This window comes from Nicotiana tomentosiformis, chromosome 9 (assembly GCF_000390325.3).
Source record: "Nicotiana tomentosiformis chromosome 9, ASM39032v3, whole genome shotgun sequence".
In the NCBI taxonomy this organism is placed as follows: domain Eukaryota; kingdom Viridiplantae; phylum Streptophyta; class Magnoliopsida; order Solanales; family Solanaceae; genus Nicotiana; species Nicotiana tomentosiformis.
Genome location: NC_090820.1, coordinates 42,394,483 through 42,413,089, shown reverse-complemented (window position 1 = coordinate 42,413,089; position 18,607 = coordinate 42,394,483).

Here is an 18,607-nt window from a genome sequence, read left to right as displayed (position 1 = left end):
AATCCTTGACTAGGTTTGAGCAGAAAATTGACCTTGCTCGTACAATTTCTCAACAACTGAGTCAAAATTGGGGAACAATTTCATAACTTGCACAAAACCTACTGTAATCCTTAATTGAGTGAGGAATAGACTAATTAAGCTTAGGACTAGGAGCCTAACTCTGATACCATGTCAAATTTAAGCTAGAATGAGAGAAGAAACTGAGCTCGAGTGAGCTCTAATGGCGGGTGTGAGAACCCTAGAGAGAAGTTTCTGGAATATTATTTCAGTCTAAGGAAAAATGAGACAAAAGAAAAGTTAGTTCAGCTACAAAATATCTCAACCTACTTATATATACATGCGTGTATAGTTGTGTACAACTATACCAAAACTAACTACTAACTGACTAGTATTCGTACACTACAACTATACATACATATAAATATACATTTGTGTACATAATTTCAATACTTGCAACTGAGACCCGATCTCTGAGTTTACCACAAAGTAGATAGGGTTTTTATCTTTTGAGTATGGCTTCATATAGTAACCTACCTATATATGCTTACCTCTCCTAGTTAAGGATTCTTACAATGTTAGTCATATTATTCTCGAGTTTAGCATATGTTATTTTTAACATCTCAACTAATACCTTAAAAATAACTCGCACATTTCAAGACTCAAGATCTTACCTAGCTACTTCATGTAAAGATGGGTTAATTTAGCATGTGATGCTTTTGACATCGCAATTCAAGTACTTTCATAAATGACTCGTGCATTTCAAGACTCAAGATCTTACCTACCTTCATGTAATGAAGAATTTAGCATGTGTTGTTTGTACTCATTGAAATAATTACTCCTATCTCATGTAGACAAGTCGTGCATTCAATACTTAATATCTTACGTACTTCATGAAATAATCTTTACACGTAACTTGAAAATAAAATAAAAAAGAGGAAAGGTACATGCACTTGATTAATGGTTTCGATAAGGATGAGTACATTTTTTTTTTTTTCGGTTCCTATCCGATGTTTGATATCTGTATTAGGGCTCCACTAAATTTGGAAGCAAAATTATAATACACCAATCCAAGTGCTAGGATATCTCATACGGTGAGATAATGCAGAGACCTATAGCATATTTAGACCCTCCTAGAATATCTCTCGCAACAATATGATACTTTTAGTTTTAAACTCATCCCTGTTTTTATAGGACTTTATTACTACTGTGATGTTGTATTCTATTTAAACCTCATGTAATTCAGTTGTATTAAAAATCGAAATAGTAATATCTGTCAATCTTTACATGGTATTAGAGCTAAATTTTAGTTATAGTATTGCATCTGATTTGAACTTGTCATAAGTGGTTGAGCTAGTTGAAGGCAATGAGTTCAATTGAATCATCTTTTCGTCGAAAAGTTATATCACGTAAAATAAGATAAAATTTGAATTTTTTAATTATATAATTTTTTAAATTCCTTTAACGTAAGAGAATATTCTAATGTAATAACAAAAAAAAGGTTCAAAATGACTTTAAATTATAGGTTCAAATCCTAATCCTAATATTCTAATATTTTTTGAATCCCCTCAAGTTCTTAACGCCACCACTTGTCGTGAGAAATTGAGTTAATGAAGATAAGTTGAAATAAATGATGAAAGTTAGTAAAAGTGGCAGACCAAATGAATAAAAAAATGAGAAGGGGTAATTGCAAGGCAGTGATTTTTTGGTCTTATGTTTTTAACCTTGTGAATATATAAACCTAATTAATTTTAATTCCTCTTAATGGTTGACAATAACAAAATCATGGAAATGTTAGAATTGTCATAGTGTACAAAGTAGCAGCCTTAACATCAAACTCAACTTGTTTCATTGTGATGGCTGCTATTAACTGTTCAATCATTTCTTGGAGATCAGAACAAATTAAAGCTTAGTCAAATTTGTCTTTTTTTTATTTGCTATGATCTTAAAGAAAATTACGCAACTTTTGAAAATGAACATTGAATTAAGTTATTAATTAACCACTAGTTTGAGTGATAACATCATCATGAAAATCCAGTAAACATCAGCAAATTAAGAATGTTTACTTAGTTACAATTTTCTTTAATTAATTACAATTTGCAGTTTCTTGGAATTAACCAAACGTTTTGATTGGAACAGTGTCATAATCTTGAGGATATGGTTTGAATGAGTATCGTTTTTATTTTGATTTTTTTGAAGTGATAAACTTAACCAGATCCTATAGCCAATTTACGCCATGGTTTATATGAATAAAATATATAACTGGCTCAAATGCATGTATCTCGCGCGGCAGCAGTCATTTTCCTTTGGTCCAGATTTTTTGAGAAGTTGCCAATAAACTTTTCTTTGGTAAGTTGACATTTGAAAAACCAACTTATATTAACTATACAAACACGTTTCTTTTCATGGCTGCTAACCATTTCATTACCAATTAGCTGGGGATAAGAAAAACTAGTCAATATTTCTTTGTTTATTTATTTATTTGCAACTATTGTTAAGAACAGTACAGAATTCGAAAATGTACATCCAGTATAAGTTATTCCATCCGAAGAACCTAATAAAATGAGTATAAAAGTTAATTAATTACAATTTGCAATCTTTTGGGATAAAGAATATACATGGCAGTTGGAGTACTAGTCATCATCTTGGAGGATAAAGTTTGATTAAACTTTTTTTTTTTTTTGGGAGTGGTTTAAGACATTATTTGTTAGTGTTGGGAAATTTACTTTTAAGCTTTGTCTAGTTGTTAAGTATTTTAAGAGCTTCTCAAACTCAGACGTACCTACTAAGTATGGGTTCAACCATTACTTTTCAGTTTTCACCACAAAAAAAAAAAAAACAATATTCCTTTTCATATGTATAGTAACTTAAAAAATTGTAATTAGTTGGCTTTTCCATGGAAAAAGAATGTATAGAATCTCCTTTTCTTGCCTTAAACAGATAAGCCAGATTCCATATATAGTGCTTTGTTCACTAAGCATATCTCGATTTCTTTTTCTTTTTCTTTTTCTTTGTTCAGTAAGCATATCTCTTTTAAAGAGGTTAGATAGCAAATAAAATTATGCATGATGTATGTGCGTGATCAACTTTGGCATGCACAATAATGTATAATTTATCCACAAGTGTTGGATAGAAACAGAAATTTGTAGCTACAGTAAAATCTTAGTAATGTAAAACATTTGACATACATGGTTTATCGGGACAATACAAACGGACTCCCTCAATTTATCTTGTTTTTCAACTATACACTTTAGCTTTCCTAGGACATATTGTTAGGGTTTGTCATGATTTTTCTTTTTCATATTTGAATTTATCTGTTACTTGAAAGAATGGTAAAATATTTTATCATAATTGATTTTACTTCTCCTAAAAATAAAATATTGATCTCTTCCATTTTTGGTAGATTTCTTTCTTAAAAAGAAACAGATTGTCAACCTCTATAAATTGAGGATCTCTTTTTCATCAACAACACAATAACATTCACAATGAAATCCTTAAGAAAGTCCAATTTAAGAGAGAATTTATTCTCTCGATAATTTTTTTTTTACATTAGTAAATTGATGTCACTTGACCAAATCATATTAAAATAATATGTCTCTTTTAGTATATTTTTTCTTATCGTCTGATTTATCATCGCCAATGTTTGCTTTGTTAGCTTACACACGACGCCTTATTTTTCGATCCCAACAAGTGATTTCAGAGCCAATGGTCAAAGGGAGGTTGAAGACAGGTTCAAGGCAGGTTCAGATCAAGCGCAACCAACTTAGCGATAATGAAGATTTTTGTCTAAAAAAACAAAAAGAAAAAAATATTACACGTGGAGATAAACTTTCAGCCATATTTTCAAAATTACTATTGTTGCATCTTTAAAACCAAAATGGGCTTCAATTTTCAAATCATGCTTACTTTTAAGGTATGCGCTCTACTTTTAACGCAGGGTTTCAACATTTTTAACCCGTGCTTACTATTAATACACATGGCACCAACTTTTAATCCATATATATTTTAACCATGGCAAGCATCATTGGTGAAATTTACATGAAGAAGGTGGATCAAACTTTGTCAAGAAAATCCAATTCAAAGTGGAGAGTTGTTAGAGTTTGCCCTGATTTTCTTTTCATATTGAATTTACCTATGACTTGAAGGAAAAGTATAATATTTACCATAATTAATTTTACTTTTTCAAAAGAAAAATATAGATCTCTTCCATATTTGACAGATCCTTTTATTGGAGAAAAAGGTTATGAACCTCTATAAATTGAGGATTTTATAAACAACACAATGACACTTATAATGTAGTCCTTAAAAGAGTCTCGTTTAAGAAAAAAATTTATTCTCTCAACAAGTCTTTTTATATTAGTAAATTGATATATGTCACTTGATCAAACCATATCCAATAATATATCTCTTGTAGTATATTTTTCTTTATCGTCTGACTTATCACTGCCAATATTTGCTTTGTTAGCTTGACTCCTAGTATTTTTGTTATCCCAACACATATTACCTTTCCTAATTAAACTCGTCCGTAGTGGTACTAATAGACAAGTAATACAACTACGTGACAGTATAAATTCCTTGTACTTCACATAGGGTAACCACCCCTTCATCATCATCCCCCCCAACACACACACGTTATACCAACCAGCTTTACAATTCATCAATTACATGCATGTAATGACAAAAATGAAAAAGGCAAATCTCTTAAATAAATTAAACAAGTAATTCCATACTATATAGTGTTTGGTGCAAAGCAAAGTAGCCTTTGATCAAGATCAAGGCTGGCTTTGCTTTAGCCTTTAAAAACTATCGAGAAAAAGATCTTTTGCTTGGCCGTTTATGAAAGAGACCACATTGAAACATGTTAGTGACAATAGATTAATTAAAGTAAATGGAGACTTGAGAACCAAAAGCTAACCTCTTCGTGAAACCAAACAGACATGATAGAATCAAAAAAGAAAAGAAGTAAAGTGAAACTGCAAATATTTTCGGGATTGAAGCTGCAGTTTAATTGTTGCAATTTAATTTTATATTAGCTAAGTGTAAGGTTCTAATTGCAACAAAGCACTCTCCCCTTATATTCGCGACCAATCCACACTGGATAAGAAAGATAGAAGATCAAAAGATATATAGACATTTCGAGAAGGGTAAGGAAAAAGGAATTTCTTTGTTCCAAAATTCTTTGCTTAAAAGTTGGATCAAGCATATATTATCATCAGGAATAATAACTTTGGTAATACTAAAGATAAGACTAAAGGTCGGTCAATACAAGATAATTATTTATATGACAAGAAACAATATTCCTTATACTGAATATTGGGTCGTAGTTTTAAATTTTAAGAAAATTGTCTTGTCGAAACAAAAGAGAATTAAGATAATGTATTTAGTACATACAAACCTTTGACAAAGGTTTATTTTTTATAATCTAAGTACTGGAATTCAATATCTAATTCATACTTTTCAAGGTCAGCCACCTCTGTACCAAGTGCTTCATTAATTATTTTCAGTTGAAAACAACAAACATATGTAATCAGATTTCCTGATCGCTTCAATATTCCTCCTTAGCTTATAATTTTAGTATTTCGATGGATACGATAGAATCGTGCACTAGGTAATCAAAATAGATAGAAGTACTCTTATATTTTGATACTTGAATTGTTCCAAGTCAAACTCTCATTTAGTTTTTATGCATCACAATTTAAAGTATTCGAAAATTTTAAGGTCAAATTCGCTCTCCGGAAGAATTGTTAGACATGAAGACTTATGTTTACCTTCAAAATCGGATAACAATTAAATTTGTAAGTGGTTTTAAGGATATGCGGATTAATTATTCGATAAAAATGATAAATTGAGTTAGAATAGACAAGTAAAGATACAGTTGATTCAAACCACGCGAGGAGGACGATTCCAGCCTTAGTGACTTTCTCACCCTCGATTCGGGCTCACAGTGAGCAATATCGATTAACGAGAGAAAAAGTTTATAATAACAGTGAAAATAATAGTATATTACTTTGGAATGCATGTTACAATGTGCCTAATGAATTATCAAACCCCCTTTATATAGTAGGGGAATCTTACTCCAAGTATAACTCTATACAAGGTAAAAGAATCTCCTGTTTAACTGATTGCCGGTTCTTCATCGATACGCGTCGAGATCCATGCCATGATATCCGACCGGTCGCGGATATTACGGCCTTCTGTTGGTCGTACTTGATTGCCCAACAATGTTCTCCGAAGTCTTTCAGGATTTAGATTGATCTCGAATCATGACCCCTATATTCTCGAAGACAGACAACGTGCCCCCGGATTCTGACTCGATGAGACCCTTGCTTCGATTCTAATCCTTCACAATCATATCTCGAGCTCGTTTTACCTTATTGGAGGCCGGAGTGTATCATGAGCTCAGATTTTACCCGTATATAGATAATACCCTCATTTTTCAGAGAGCAAGCTGACGAGAAACGACATGAGCACCTCGATTCCTTCTTCAATACGCCATGACATAAACGACAAAAAGCCTGAAACATCTCGGTAGTCATGTCATAATGGAATTAAATGCACGCCATCCATCGGTTGGCTGTCTGTAGAGGCGAAACGTCACGGAGCCACTATAAATAACCCCTATTTTGTTTATTTTTTAATTTACATCAAATCGTCTACCCTCGTACTCTCAGAATTTCACTACTCTTTTTCACATTCTAGCATTCTTACCTCCCTTATTCGAGATTCCTTTGAATTGTTTACTCATCATCCACTCAAGCCAACATATCTTAGCTTCTAGCTTTCAATCTTTCTCTATCTCCTTCCACCTTTCCCCTATAACAATGGAAAAAACCTCAAAATTTGTTCCCCAAAAGGTCGTTTCTACCTCCTAAACGAGTGCCTGAACCAACGAAACCACTTCTGATGTGGTCGACCTTGGGAGATCCGCTGCTAATGTGGTTACCGATTAACCGGCTCCTGAACCTCTCTTGAAGATGTTCATTCCTGGGGGTTGTTCGATCGTTGACGACTTCAAGGTCGAGAAGCCCTCTTCGGTGCAGGGTCGGTGTGAGGAGGCATCGAGATATATTTTCTCGATTACCGAAGATGAGATCCTCTTAGTCCGAAAGGACTACAACTGGGCCAAAAGGACATAGTGGTCCCCGACTCTGAGGAGGCCATTACTACACACGTTGAGGGATACCTAAGTGTCTACACTTATCCCTTTACGTTGAGCCCAGTGGATCCGATCATCACAGACTTCTGTAAGAGGTACGAGGTATGTCTCGGCCAGATCCACCCCTTGTTATGGAGGATCGTAATCCTCCTTCGATTTTTTGTGAACAAGATCGACTCTTGTCGGTTCACCGTAGATCATCTACTCCATTTGTACAATCCTGAATCTTCCGAGAAGGACTGATAAAGTTTACATGCCACGCTAGTAAGGCCTAATTCTCAAGCATCGATGAAGATCGGGTTCGAGGTTGGCAAGGATGTTTTGTCCGGGTGAGGACCTCAGACTTGATTTCGGCTGAATCTAGCCCATTCCCCGAGAAGTGGAATGCTTCACGTAAGTACAACTTCTCTTTGAATTTGATTTCATGCTCATCGCCCTTTTTCCTCATTGGTTCTTGTGGTGGCGCAACTGTTGCTCAAGTCCCGAATGTCGTTCCTCGGTTAAAGGAATGGATCGAAGGAATTGTCTCATAGATGCCCTATTCCGAGTGCTTGTGGCGCAAACTTTCGAAGGGTCGTTGGGAGGCCCATTCCCATGGTAAGATCTATTTTTCGAATAGGTTGCGCTATGCTCCTTCTTCTAGCATCGTGTTCTTATTATTTTTTCTTTACTTCTCTTTTGTAGGTTTGCCTAAGATCGTCGAGCTTAGGCCCCCGGTTGGGGACTAGGACTTACCTGCCGATTCTTTCGCTTCGGGACAACTCGGAGCCATAGCAGGGGAGAAGAAAAGGAAAACAACCCCGAGTTCCCTGAGCTCGGAGAAAAATAAAACGAGAAGGAGACTGGTTCGTAAGCCAAAGGAAACCTCCATCTCCCGAGTGCTTCACTCGGAATCACTCCTCCGGCTTAGAGACGAGCCCAAGGAGGATGAAATCTTTGTGGCCCATGAGTCGTCTGTCCCCGAGGAATGGGTGGAAGTTGAGGGGGATACGATGGAATCTAATCCCCCTCAGGTCCGTGAGGCTGATGCCAAAGTAACGGCCGAGAACTCGCGAGATACCGTCCCTGCCCCACCCGGTGTTATAGACATTTCGGGATCGCCTTCGTTCACAGAATCAATGTTTGATGAACCCCGAACGACAAAAGAGCAATCCCATGAAAGGGTCCATGGAGCAAATGATCCCCTTCGAGGCTTTTGAACGGTGTAGACTCATCCTCCCCAGAGGATTTTACCAGATTGGGTGATTTATAGGTGCCGAGGAAAAGTCCACCCTCGGAGGCTGGTGGGTCGAGCTTGATCCCGATATTGATCAATCGGTTTCCCGCTCCAAGCACGGATCCTACTCATAAGCGGTTCGTCGTTATCACCATTCTGGAGGATGCCCGGATTCTTTCCGGCCCCGTAGGGATAGCTAGTTACCTCCGGTGCCTAGTAACCGAAGAAGACGAGGCAAAACTGAACGAGGTAGATGCACCATACTTGTTCAACGAAGCACAACATGTGCTGAACCGAGTAATTCTTGATAATTCTAATGTCTCTTTTAATATTAGAATTAGTTCTTGGTGATTCTAATATCTCTTCTCATATTTGCAGGCCTCGATGCTCCACCATGAAACCTTCCTCTGGTACCAGGATGAGCTGAGATAGCTCGAGGCCGAAGTCAAAGAGCTTGTTGATAAGAGAGACATGTATAAGCTTCTTAGCGAGCAATGTGAAGGAGAAGTCAAGAGTCTCCGAGCCGAGTTGGACGCGGCTTAGAAAGAACACGCCGATCTATTGGAACAGGTAAAAATCTTTGAAGTCAGTGATGATGAGCTAGGCACAGTGTCTAACGGTCAGAATCCGTAGGTCCAGCAGAAGGTTGATCGGGTCGACCAACTCCGGGCTGAGATGGATGAAGTAAAGGCCATGTCCAAAGAGTGGAAGGCACGATCTATTGTTGCCTCGTTAAAAACCTTTCCGGAAAACCCATTTGGCACAAAACCGGTTCAAGGGAAAAAGAGTGCAACACGTGCTTTCAGGCCTAATAGTTGCATTATTCCTTGGTTGTTACTTACAAGTGTTAATCCAATCCGTAATATATTAAAGAAAAGTACTGAATGGGGTCGTACCTTAGCAGTAGTATAGTTTTAAGTGGGTTATGTTCCAGTTGTTCGGTAGCCACTCACCGTTTAGCATTTCGAGTTTGTACGATCCTTTGCCGGTGATCTCAATAATTTGATATGGACTTTCTCAATTCGGTCCTAGCTTCCCTTCATTCGGGTTTTGGGTGCTCAGTGTCACCTTTCTTAACACCAAGTCCCCGACATTGAAGTGTCAAAGGTTGTCTCTCCGATTATAATATCTTTCATTCCGTTGCGAGGGTGACCTCGTGCCTTTCGTCTAATAGTTCCAGGTTCGTACTCATGGCCTTATCGTTTGACTCTTCGATCGCATATCAAAACCTGAGTCTCGATTCTCCTACTTCGACCGGTATAAGAGCTTCGGGACCGTATACCAACGAGAACAGGGTAGCCTGATAAGTGGGAGTTTTGACTCTTTATTAGCACCTTTTAACATTCATTTTAGTCCAAAAGTGTCTAATTGTATTCCGAAAAACTGATGAAATATGCTTACTTGCAGGAGTATTGAAAAATGAGCCACTACGATGAAATCCAACTCAAGGAGGAGTGATCTGAACGAGGACAAAACTCAAGCATAGAAGCTCAAGTGCGGACCGCAGATTTCTATCTGTGACCACAGAATGTGAAGGAAAATCAACAGAGCCCCTGTGCAAAGTGCGGCCGCAGAAGCTCCATAAGAGCCAAAGTTCAGAGAGTTTCATTTCAAGCTCAAGAAGAAATACGGACCGCACATTACTTGTGTGGCCACAGAAACAACTATGCAACCGCACTCAGGAAATGTGAGGTTAGCAGAAGAGCCCAGTGCGGCCGCACCCAGAATTGTGCGGACCGCAGAACATGAGAGATGCGGCCACAATCCAAAATTGTGCGGCCGTAGAATCAACACATGTAAAGATCTGAAGAGAAGTGCGGACCGCACATATAATTGTGCGGCCGCAGAACCTCTAAAAGGGCAATTTAGTCTGAAAATTCTAGCTTTGTATAAATAGAGTATGTTCACCAAATTAGGTCAAGTTTTGAAGATTAAAAGTCTTGTAGCCTTTTTTTCTTGCCTATTTAAGCAACTTCAGCTTACTTTGATGATTTAACATTGAATTGTTATCTTTTAATCTTGCAATATGAGTTTTATCATCTTTTCTTCTTTATTTTCTTCTATACCCATTATGAGTAGCTAGATTTCTAACTAGGGTTGTGACCCAAACTTAGTATGTAAACCTAATGGGTGTTTGATTTATTGCTTGTTTATGGTTGGTTGTTGATTATCTAGCCTTGTTCTTGCTTTTATTTGAAGATTTAATGGTTGCAAGTATTATCTCATGCCTAATTAACTTGGTCTCTTCTTGAGAAAGAGAGACTTAGTCTAGAAAAACTTGGCTAATAAGAATTTGGGATAAAATCAAGAGATTGATAGTCCCAATTAAAGGGTTGAACCTAGAGATAGTAAAATCCGACTTGAGCATTTTATCAACTGCTTAGTTCAATACCCATTTGGACTTGAGAAAGCCAAATTGGGTAAAATCACTCTCTTACCGAGAGGTATTGAGTGGAAATTTGAGTGTTGATTTCTATAATACACCACGGCCAACAAAAAAAGATTTAAAGTGTACAACCCGTTAGGCAAATACCTAGGTAAATGTCATACCCCTAGGACTTTTTATATATTTGAAAACCATCTAAAAATAATATTCACTAGTTTTATATCTTTAGAATTGTAATCCTTAACGAAATTTTGGAAGTAAAAACAAAACCATATTTATGGAAGTGCAACTAAGATACTTCACGTGCTTTATCTAAATATATACCACTAATCCCATCTCAGCTCGTTGTGGATTCGATCCCGACTCCTTGTTGGGTATTATTATTGCAACCAACCATTTCACAACCCCTAATAGAGGTGTGACTTGGACGAGATCAATTTTTGGACGAGATCAATTTTTGGTGAAACAATAGCTCTCAACAACTATGATCCTCTCGGATACATACCTTTGGGGGATGTGGACGTGGAAGATGATCAAGTTGAAGAGGTTCCTCTTGAAACTCGAGCAAATAGACGAGGCCGACCGCCTTAAGACAACGTTCTCGTCCCACCCCCAAATCCACCAAGAGCGGCTCCACACCGGGTGTTGCCGAATGAAGGATATGCAAGTGCCATAGTCCCGCCCCGCATTAGGGCGAGAAACTTTTAAATCACAAATGTTATGCTCACATTGCTAAAGCAACGAGGATTCTTCACCGGTGCTCCGAATCAAAATGCGTACAAAAACTTGAAAGGGTTTGTGGACACTTGTTGGGAGAGTAAACAGACAAACGTCTCCGAGGATGCTTTAAGGTTGAGGCTATTTCCTTTCTCTCTATGGGGAAAAGCCTTGGATTAGTTAGAAAGGTTGCCAAACCATTCCATCCATACATAGGATAAATTGGCAGAGAAATTTATTTCCAAATTCTTTTCTCCCGGGCATATGGCTACTCTTAGAGACGAGATTCTAGCATTCAAACAAGAACCCAATGATCCATTGCATGAAATATGGGAGAGGTACCAAACTATGGTGAAAGAGTGCCCAAACAATGACATGACATAGGCTATGATTCAACAAACTTTCTAGAGGGGGATCAATACTACCAATTAATGCATGGTCAACCAACTTGCCGGTGGAAATTTCATGACAACGCCATATGCGGAAGCTTGTGAGATATTAGATGAAATAGCGGATACTTCATCGGCATGGCAAAGTATAGTGAATGTTCCTCAAGGTGATCCAAACGCGATTCACCTACATAAAGAATTGCATGATCATGGGCAAGAAATTGTCGAGTTGACCACCACAATGAATCAATTAGGCAAGGCTTAACTTCAACAAGTGTAAGGTCCTAAGCAAGTCAATGAAATGGAGGGAGTTAATATGATGGTAAACAAGAGAAGGCAAAAGGTTCCTCAAGTGCAAAATCGTGCGGAACATTATGTGCAAGAAGATAGTGGGTTTGATCAAGATGAATCTTACAATGACCAAGAGGAGGAAGTACAATACGTGAACAAATTCCAAGGGAAAAGAAACAACTCTCAAGGCCCGAATCAACAACAATGGCGACCTCATGGTAATCAAGGGAATTGGAATAATCAAAACAACCAAGGGATTGGAAAAATCAAGGAAATTGGAATGGTCAAAACAACCAAGGCAACTGGAGTGGAAATAGTCATGGATATTGGGGAGGCAACAACCAAGGGGGATGGAACAATAACCAAGAAAATCGGGGGTCGGGCTTTCAAAGGCCCCAGATGTATCAACAACTAAGCAACCCGCCTCTTTATCCTTCCCATGGTCCAAGCTCTTCCAACAATGATATGGGACGAATTGAGAATATGTTTAAACAAATGATGGAGAAGAATGCCAACTCCGATGCTCAACTAGCCTCTCATAACACTTCAATTTATAATTTGGAAGTTCAATTGGGGCAAATTTGGCAAGCTTTAAACACTCATCCTAAGGGGGCATTGCCAAGTGACACAGTGGTGAACCTAACGGGTGGGAACAACACGGGACATGCCATGGCCATGACTACAAGGAGTGGAAAAGGTGGGGATGCACCCACCTCAAGTGGAAAATTATGGATGATGAGCAAATGGTACAAGAAGATGAGATCCCGAACAATGTGGTGTAAGCAAATGATGAAGTAAGAATTGATATTGATGACAATGTAGAGGAGACTCAAGAAGAAGTGAACCCGTCTAGGGAGCACATTGTTGAAATATCGGAACCGGTAGTGCCAAAGGCTACGGAACCAATGCCAAGGCCTCCTCCTCCATATCCTCAAAGGCTTGCCAAGAAAAATGGCAAGAATCAATTCAAAAGGTTTATTGACATGATGAAGAGTCTATCTATTAATGTGCCATTGGTTGAGGCTTTTGAGCAAATTTCCGGTTATGCAAAGTTCATGAAGGACTTGGTGACAAAAAACGGTCGATGAATTGTGAAACTATAAAGATGACTCATCAAGTGAGTGCAATTGTGCACTCAATGGCTCCTAAATTGGAAGATCTCGGCGCTTTCACAATCCCTTGTACCATTGGAAGTTCCAACTTTGCTAAAGCTCTTTGTGATCTTGGAGAAAGTATCAATTTAATGCCTTATTTGGTTTTCAATACTTTGGGAATTGGGCAACCAAGACCCACATCTATGAGATTACAAATGGCAGATCATACCATGAAGAGACTGTTGAGTATAATTGATGATGTGTTGGTTCGTGGTTATAAATTCATTCTCTCGGTGGGTTTTGTGTTTCTTGATTGTGAAGTGGACTATGAGGTGTCGATTATTCTGGGTAGACCTTTTCTTGCTATGGGGAAGGCTCTTATTGATATGGAAGCCGGTGAACTCACTTTCCGGATGGGTGATGAAAATGTGGTTTTCCATGTGTGCAAATCTATGAGGAAACCGAATAGCAATGAAGTGTGTTCATTTGTGGACTTGGTGACCAATGTGATTATTGATGATACTAGTGCCACAATGAATGTTGATGATACTTTGGAGGCCGTTTTGCTTAACCTTGATGATGATGAGACGGATGGCTATGAGGAATGCGTGAACTCATTGCAAGGAATGGGGTTGTACACTTATGGACCCCGCAAATTGTCCTTGGATCTTGAAAATCAGAAGACTCCTCCAACAAAGCCCTCAATCGAGGAGCCTCCCACTTTGGAGTTAAAGCCATTGCCTCCACATCTCAGGTATGAATTCTTTGGCCCTTGTTCTAATTTATCGGTTATTATTTCCTCTTGTTTGACTAACGTGCAGGTAGACTCCACATTAGCGGTGCTACAAAAGAGGAAGAAAGCTATTGGATGGACATTGGCAGATATTCGGGGAATAAGCCCTGCATTTTACATGCACAAGATTAATTTGGAGGAAGATTCCAAACCCTCAATTGAACATCAAAGGAGGCTAAATGAAGCAATGCAAGAGGTATTCAAAAAGTAAATCATCAAGTGGTTAGATGCATGGGTTGTTTACCCCATTTTCGATAGTTCGTGGACCTCTCTAGTGCAATGTGCCCAAATATAGGGGGCATGACGGCGGATACCAATGACAAGAACAAGTTGATTCCTACAAGAATGGTGACCGGGTGGAGAGTGTGTATGGACCATCGTAAGCTCAACAAAGTCACAAGGAATGATCATTTCCCACTTCCCTTCCTAGATCAAATGCTTGATAGGTTGGCCGGCCGTGCTTTCTATTGTTTCCTTGATGGGTATTCCGGCTATAATCAAATTCTTATTTCTCCGTAGGATCAAGAGAAGACTACTTTCACATGTCCTTATGGTACTTTTGCATTCTCGCGGATGCCATTTGGGTTATGCAATGTACCGGTGACTTTTCAAAGATGTATAATGACTATCTTCACGGACATGGTGGAGGATTTCTTTGAAGTCTTCATGGATGACTTTTCAGTGGTCGGTATTTCTTTTGAAAAATTTGGATAAGGTCTTGGCAAGATATGAAGAGACGAACTTGGAGTTGAATTGGGAGAAATGTCATTTCATGGTTGAGGAAGGCATTGTCCTTGGCCACAAAATTTCAAAGAATGGCATTGAGGTCGAGAAGGCGAAAATAGAGGTGATTTCTAAACCTCCACCTCCAACATCCGTGAAAGAAGTGAGGAGTTTCTTGGGTCATGCGGGGTTTTACCGGTTTTCATCGAGGATTTTTCCAAAGTGGTGGACCCCTTGTGTAAGCTTTTGGAGAAAGATGCCAAATTCCATTTCAATGAGGATTGCATGAAGGCATTTGAATTGCTCAAGTTCAAATTGACAACTATTTCTATTATCACCGCCCTAAATTGAAGCTTGCCTTTTGAGCTCATGTGTGACACTAGTGATGTGGCGGTCGAAGCAATTTTGGGGCAACGTGTCAACAAGATCTTTCATCCGGTCTACTATGCTAGTAAAACCATGAATGATGCCCAAATCAATTACACTGTGACCGAAAAAGAGCTCATTGCCATTGTTTTTGCTATGGAGAAGTTCCGCCCGTACTTGATGGGTACATAGGTGATTGTCCACACGGATCATGCGGTATTTTGGTACCTTATAAGAAAGAAAGATTCAAAGGCTCGGTTAATTATATGGGTGCTTTTATTGCAAGAGTTCGATCTAGACATCCAAGATCGCAAAGGCAGTGAAAACCAAGTGGGGGACCACTTGTCTCGCTTGGAGGAGGAGGGGAGGCCACATGACGGCCCTGAAATCAATGACTCCTTCCCCGACAAGCAACTTCTAGCCATTTCAATGACCAAGATGCCATGGTTCACCGATTTAGCAAATTATCTTGTGAGTGGTATTGTACCAGATGAGTTCTCTCCAAACCAAAGGAAGAAGCTCAAACGGGGTTGCCTAGACTATTATTAGGATGAACCGTACCTCTTTCATATTTGTAACGATGGCGTGATTAGAAGATGTGTGCTAGAGGAGGAACAAGCTGAAATTCTTGGGGCTTGTCATTCTTCACACTACGGTGGTCACCATGGGGGAGCAAGAACGGTGGCCAAAGTGTTGAGTTGTGGATTCTATTGGCTTACTCTCTAGAAGGACGCAAGTGATCTAGTCAAGAGTTGTGATGAATGTCAAAGGGCCGCTGGGATTTCAAAGAAAAATGAGATGCCCCTCACCACCATCTTAAAAATTGATATTTTTGATGTGTGGGGTATTGATTTCATGGGACCGTTTGTAAGCTGTTATGGGAACACATACATTTTGGTACCTATGGATTATGTGTCAAAATGGGTTGAGGCCGTTACTCTACCCAACAACAAAGCTAGAAGTGTGGTGGCATTTTTGAAGAAGAACATTTTCACAAGGTTTGGTACTCCGCGAGCCATTATAAGTGATGGGGGTCGCATTTTTGCAACAAAGATTTTGATACCTTGCTTAGCAAGTATGGTCTCACTCACAAAGTTACGACCCCCTATCACCCTCAAGCAAGTGGACAAATGGAAGTCTCCAACCGGGAGATCAAGAGTAATATTTCAAAAACAGTGAATGCCAACCGGACGGATTGGTCAAAGAAACTTGATGATGCTTTATGGGCTTATAGAACGGTTACAAAACACCAAATGGGATGTCTCCATACCGGTTAGTGTTTGGGAAAGCTTGTCACCTTCCAGTAGAACTTGAGCACAAGGCCATGTGGGCTTTGAAGAGGCTAAATCTTGAGTGGGATGTCACCTCCAACTTAAGGGTGGCACAATTGAATGAGCTAGATGAATTTCGGTACCATGCATATACATGTTCATCCTTATACAAGGAGAAGATGAAGCACTTCCATGACAAGTACATTTGGAACAAGGAGTTTAAAGAAGGTGATCTTGTGTTATTGTTCAATTCTCGATTACGGATGATTCCGGGAAAGTTGAAGTCTAAATGAGTGATCTTGGTGCATTGGACTTGAAGAATAAAAATGATGAAGTGTTTAGAGTCAATGGTTACCGGGTGAAGCACTATCTAGGAAACGTTGGTGATGGCCACGTAGTGGAAGTGATTCATTTCAAGTGATTAATGGTAATCTGCGTCATGTCGCGACGTTAACTTAGGCGCTTCTTGGGAGGCAACCCATGTTTCTTTTTCTTTTCTTTTTTCTTCTTCTTTAGATAGGTCTTGTTTTGTGCTAACTGGTTTTGAAGTGTGTTGTAAGAATGAGTGTGATTTGCAGGAACTGTGCTCAGGAAAAGTGGCTAAGTGTGAAAAAAGTGCGGACCACACATTTATTGTACGAAACGCACATTTATTGTACGGACCGCACAATTTTGAAGGCCACAATAGAAAGGGATCTGCGGCCGCACAATTCTTGTTGCGGCCGCACAATTCTTGTTGCGGCCGCACAACTAGAGATCAAAAATTGCAAACTCTCTGAAGTTGTGCATGTTAGAAAAATGGCCAAAGTGCGGCCGCACAAGGAAATGTGCGGTCCACACAAAAATCTGCAGCCGCACTGAAAAATATGTGGATCGCAGATCATCAAAAGGGTAACTTGTAATAGGTAAAGGAGTGCGGACCACACATAAAATTGTGCGGCCGCACTCATCTCTTGAACTCTTGCCCTAACCGGTCAACTATAAATAGTTCCTCCTCACCACTCTTCAAAGTTTACGAACTCTGAACAATTAACACAAAGGAAAACACAGTGCACTCAACTGATTCACGCATCTAGTATGCATTTCATTATCTTTGATTCTTTCTTAGCATCACTACATTACTGGTATGTTCAATTTATCTTTAAATTTTTCAATTTTATTAATTTTGTTCATAATTAGTTTAGCTATTTTTAGGCCTAATGTCAAATTCATCATCATGTGAGCTTAACTTTGTGTGGGTAACTTCCTATTTGCTATTTGGGGGATGGGTAAACTGTGTATCATGTCTAAATTGCTACTACCATGTCTAAATTGTGCGTGAATTAGAAACCCTAAGAATCTGGCCGATGAATTTTTGAATTGTGCAGTCGCACAAGGAATTGTGTGGTCCGCAGATCAGTAGGCTAGGGCATTTGGTGTAGAATGATTGTGCGAATCACACTTAAAATTGTGCGGTCCGCAAAAATTCAACTGCGGCCACATAAAAGTATGTGTGGCCGCAGATCAAGCAATTCTTTATCTTCAGAGAGTTGTCATTTTTGACAATGTGCGGCCGTACCCAAAATTATGCGGACCGCACTTCAAATGTGCGGCCGCACTTAAAATTGTGCGGAATGTAGAACCATCAGTGCGGCCGCACTTCCAAAATTGTACGATCCGCACAAGCCCATCTGCGGCCTCACCCAAAAATGTGCGGACCGGACTTCCCTCAACCTGCATACTGTTTGTCTATAATTGTCTGATACTTTGGATTTGAACTATAATTAATTCCTATTTCGATGTATTGCAGACAATGGTTAGATCACGGGGACGAGGTGATACATCCAAGGGGAGGGGTGAACCTTCTAGAGGTAGAGGCAAAAACACCTTACCCCTTTCCCTCCAGAAAGTGATCAGTAAGAATGCAACAATAGGCCGAGGTAGACAGTCGGAGCCCTCCGAATCAAGTCCGTATGCCCCGTCTAGGGAAGCATCGGAGGGTGAATCGGTGCAAAAGGAGCCTGCTGTGCAATCACAACCACAACTGCCCAGGACAGATACCAACTGAGAGATGAGCCTACTTCTTCTGAGAGTACTACTGAGTGATCGGAGAGGAACAGTCAGGCTCCGGGGCATTCATCTACTCATGCCTCCCCTGCACTAGTCACAGTTGATGATGATGATGATGATGATGATGATATTCCGGATGACGGTCGAGGGGGTGTTACC